At 42.2% G+C, this 5143-nt stretch overlaps 1 long non-coding RNA gene across 1 annotated transcript; it reads right to left on the bottom strand.

The window, feature by feature from the left end:
* Positions 1-520: 520 nt before the first annotated feature.
* LOC309378456 lies at positions 521-3907 on the bottom strand. Its single transcript, XR_014172088.1, has 3 exons — positions 3619-3907; positions 3444-3509; positions 521-604 (listed from the first exon to the last, which is right to left on the bottom strand). It is a non-coding gene; the product is annotated as an uncharacterized lncRNA (long non-coding RNA).
* Positions 3908-5143: the final 1236 nt, after the last annotated feature.

Genomic DNA, 5143 nt, shown 5'->3' with positions numbered 1-5143 from the left:
CAGCCTCAGTTCACTGGGAATACAATCAGCTGCCACCTTGATATGTCCTTATATTGCACAAAACTCGTTTGCGTTAATGGCTACAGAATAAGTGGAACATATTGTATCCTACAAGGGCAATCAATTGCCAACAAAACTGGATTCCAATTCCAGATGGACTGCTTTGTGCGCCACTCAAGACATTGTTTCACTTCTTCTCATAGAACCCTGGCTGCATTAGGCAAGAGATACACCGTTGCTGTTTTTTAAAAGGCAAACATAATGTTATGCACTTGAAATGAGAGAAATATAAAATGTAGTGTTGTCAAATGAAACGTGCTCTGTCCCTCATCCCCCACTTTAAAATCAATGTTAAGGTCTTCATGTATTCATCTCTTCCACTCAAGTTGATTCTAAACAAAAACGCCAGCCTTTGTTTGTAATTTTATGGCTGTTTTCAGATGAAATTAAAAAAAACAAAACTTGTTCCACTAATAAAGGATTCATTAAAACCAACATTAATGTTCAGATGGAAAAATGCCCAGTTTGTCAAAGCAATTTATTATGCAGCACCACAGGAGGCAAAGCAGTTCACAGAACAAGTGCGACTCCAGTGGACCTGTTACTGAACACAGAAGGTCTGGTTATTATGATGTCCTTGAAATGCTTAAAGAAATTGAGCCCACTTATTAAAAGGGGTGGGGGAGGAAAAGAGATGCAGCATTTGAAGTACTCAAAGAAAGGGATTAGGAAGAGTGCTGTGGCTGTCCATGTAAACAGCTTTTCTATTCCAGCATGTTTAGATACATTTGGGTCAGAATTTCTACACAGAGGACTCGTTTGGGGGACACACGAACCTTTAACACCCCTAGACTGGATTCGGATACTAACTGGTGATGACTTGAAATTAATTATCAACGTGTCAACTGTGTTCTCTGCCTGGGGTCAGCACTGTTATTTTTCATCTCATCCCTAGGATTCAGTGCGAGTCACAATTCTTATTGTTAGCATCTATCTGTCTTGGGGGGGGGGGAATGCAAGAGTACGCCTTCGGGGGTAAAGTCAAACCATTAGCGAGTTACGGCGCCTGCTGTCACTGTAGAAACCGACATGGGGGAGACATGTTTTATTGCTGGTGGAACAGATGAAGGCGCCCAGTTGTGTGTTGCAGGTGCACCATGGCGTTTCTTCTTGCTGAACTCCTCTCAGCAGTATTTTCACCTCTGGTCACTGCTGTAGCCTGTGCAGTTGTCCTGTAGCACGTGAAAGTATAGATGGTACCCACTTAGAGTGAATAAGGATCAGGCAGACACAGCTTTGGAGAAAAGAAGGTGAGGTTTTATTGCTGAGCAAGAAGGACCCAGTGGAATCTCTTCCAAAGAACTGGGACCCCGAATGACAGAAATCCTGAGGTCTTTATACCTGAGCAAATCACAGCAAATCACAGATCATGAGACAATCATGAGACAGTCACGAACGCCAGCGAAAATTAACCAATTAGCGAGCTTCTTGCCAGGCTTGCAGCTCCTGGTCAAGCGCAGAGTTCTGCAATGATGCGCTGTCTAACCTTTCCCCTAATTCTGACAGGACAGGGAGTTTTGGAGTTTTTGTGGTTTAGCTCTTCCTGTTCTGTGGATTTATTTAGCCTGCATTTGAGGGGATTTTGTACCACTGTCTCTGATTCATGTCTTCCCCTTTGTTCAGGGTTCCCGGATGTTTCTAGGGGAAAGGTCGGTTCTAAGTTGCTGTTCCAAGCAGTTTGCAGTTAGCTAAGGCAAGAGCTTTCCTTTGATTCAAAATGGATTATAAAAATACTGTAAGCCCTGATTATGTGTGAACATATATGAATATATTGATTACTGATAACTGATTATTTGAATAGCATAAGGGTAGCCCTTCTTTCCTTGCCTCAGTCCCATGTGTGATAATTGCCCACAGCTCTGGCAAAAGTTACCATTGATCAGGGGCAAAACTAGGCTTTATTTCACCCAGGTCAAAGATCCAAAGATCCACCCACTCACAGCCATTTGCATACACACACACACACACACACACACACACACACACACAGAGGCTGGGAGCCTCAAGGGCACCCCTCTGGAGGCTTCACCCCGGCAAAAAAACCTGGCTAGCCCCCCCCCCCCCGCTACAGCTCTGCATTAAAACATAAATATCATGCAAATCACGTTTATTGATACAGTTCGGCCATTTTATGAAAACCTGTTGTAACCGGGACAAAGCAAAGATACTGGGAGTCACTGTTCGTTGGCTCGGTGATAGTAGACCTCTGGCAGCTGTGCTGCACATCAAGTTCAAAGCATTAGAGAGTGCCACAATAAATATGCATTGTGATGGCTTTGTCTTTAGTCTACTGAGGTCAGGAGGAGGTAGCGGCACACCATGGAGAGGCCGGCTGGCCGGCCACACTCTCTGCCATGTGTGTCCGTCTGTCCTTGTTCAAGAATGCCGCAAACTGTCACTGCCAATACCAGACTAGGTTGGCCACCTATAGGCTAAGTGAGCACTAAGGATTTCTATTCTGTGCTATTAGATCCTATTAACACCTTTTGCTACACATAGCATATAATAATAATAATAATAATAATAATAATAATAATAATAATAATAATAATAATATCTTTATTGTCATTGCCCCCTCTCGGGGACAACGAAATTACTTGGCTGCTCCATCCACCCAGGTAGGGCACTCCACACAAAATCAAAACAACTATAAAAACACTAATTAAAACAATACAGTATAATACAGCAAGGAAGATTAGATGACTTTCAAAGTCCAGGCTTCCCATTCATGGCCGAGATCGCTCTGGAGAAGAAGCTGTTCTTAAGACGGCTCGTTCTTGTCTAATAAAGGATGTTTAAACAGCACCCATCTCTATGTTCAGTAAATGCATAAGGGAAGGAGTAGAATTGTGTTCCTACTGGCCACACACAATATTCAAAGCTAAACCATAGCTTAGTGCAAATGAGCAAACATATGGGCTCCTGAAGATGTTTGCAGGTAGGACTCATCTAGGTGAGCTTGGGCAGGGCTTCCCACTTACTTAGAGGAGTTGTACAGAAGAGGGCATATAGCCCCCCCCCCAACCATTATGACAAAATGTGCATTGTTAGGAGCAGAGGCAAAGCAGGCAAAATCCTGTTCCCCCATCATGCACCCCTTTTCTAAACATCACCATAATTGAGTGATCCAAACAAAGCAGCAGTTCCTAGTATACACAATTTAAAATCCTAAGATATCAGTGGAGCTTATCGTTGTGGAACATTCTCATTATGAGGGTGGTTTTCTTAAAAAGCTTTCTCAATCCTGTCCTTTCTTGAGTCAAAATATACTGTAGATAGTTTTGTGGTGGGAGCTATCATTTTCTATGCTTCCAGTCTACAGTGTTCCTGGGCGCATGGAAATGTATATCTATGAGATGGCCTTGTTAATTTTATGTTATTACCTTTTAATTTCAGTGTACATGTTGGAATGAATCAGGCTGTCATGTCACAAGGATCAGCAATTTGGCCTGAAACAAGAGTTTCCTTTTAAGGCTGAAGAGTAATGCAAGAGCCAACGTTTTTCTAAACAGTTCACATAAAACACGCTTGTCTATTGAACGATGTAAAGAAAGTTACCTAAGAGGCTTGTTCAACATACATTTCAGTAGCATCACTGCAGTCTTGTACTGCCAAAGGAGATAAGGACAAGAAAAAGCCCCTGTAAGAAGCCCACACTCAGAAGATCAAGGTGTGCTCAGAAATACTGGGAAGTCAAACTTTTATTCCCATAATGCTCCTGTGGTGCCGCTTATGTAAAGTCTTAAAACAATAGAGTTCATCTTTCCTTTGTGATCAGAAATTCTCTTTTTTCCTTTTTTCCTTAAAGATTTTCTCACTGTCCTTATAAATTAGACATTTTCTATTACCCGATGCCCACGGCCATACAGTATCTCAAGGATACAATATTAATTATCTAATACATACTGTATCTGGTATTTCAAAGGATCTTTTTTGTGTTTCAATTTGCAACATTTCTGCAAGGTGCTTCCTCAAAGAAATCACCCTATTCCTTCTTTCGTTTGCCCAGCAGATCATCATGTGAGCTTGCTTTATTTATTGCCGCTTCTGGACTTTGAGAACATCTCGTTTGGCTTTATCTTTTAAGCCCTAACATTCTTTCACTGATCTGTGGCAGAAATCTGAAAGGTAGAGTCTTGCTCCATCCCAACATGGCTGCCTCCCCACCCCGTTAGTGAATATTTCAATTGGCTTCAGTCTTTTGAGTTCTTCAAATAATCCTAGTTACAACAAAGTTCTTAACAGCGTCAATCCTGCCACTGAGCCTTTCATGTTTTCCTTTCATCAGCCTTCAAATGCTACCAAGTTTTCCCTTTTTCTACCCTTGAGAACTTCTACCCTTGAGGACTTCTCCCCCAGTGAACTTTGCTTTTCCATTCATGCTTCTGTGGGGTATAGCCAAACTAACACAACAGGTTGTGTGTCCCGTGTAAACAATAAAAGGAGAAATTCATTTTTGACCATCCTTGTCCTTGCATTTTACTAACGCAACAGAACATATTTGTTCTCTTTCAAGGGGGGATTTTGCACATGCATGATGGTGCCGTCGGGTGATGCCTTCTACTTATGAACTATCTGTCAAAGATCAAATGAAACTGACAGAAATTTAATATTACTTGACATCACCTCAAACTCCCAGCTACTCCCTCTGCAGCGTCTACAGAGTCCTATGCCACAGAGAGTCTCCAAACTCATCTTCTTTAGGCAGCAAAACACACGGGGGAGTTGAAAGCTAAGCCTCTTCAAGGGCCCTGTCAGCCTGTTGATACTGAAGTCCTGTTTGTTGTTGCACCGACTACAAAAGACTTTGAGCTTCCAGATTATTATTTTTGTGTGTGTGTGTTATTATACAAGCTCAGCAGCTTGTGTAATGCAAATTTTACGCAGTGTTGGTGTGGGAGATTATTAGCACCAAACCCTTATATTTTGAGGTGGGTGGTTAGACGCTCAAGAGAGGTTTTGCAGGTGGTATTGATTGTCACACTTTGTATACTTGTTTGCTCCTCCCCTGAACGCAACCATTTTGTTTCTGGCAGCCTGAGTGTTGCAAGCATGCCTATTTCCACCCACTGGCTGCAGTCTG

The sequence above is a fragment of the Podarcis melisellensis genome, assembly GCF_964234715.1.
Source record: "Podarcis melisellensis genome assembly, chromosome: 9".
Lineage (NCBI taxonomy): Eukaryota > Metazoa > Chordata > Lepidosauria > Squamata > Lacertidae > Podarcis > Podarcis melisellensis.
Note: the sequence above shows the minus strand (reverse complement) of the source record. Positions and strands in the feature narration are given on the sequence as shown.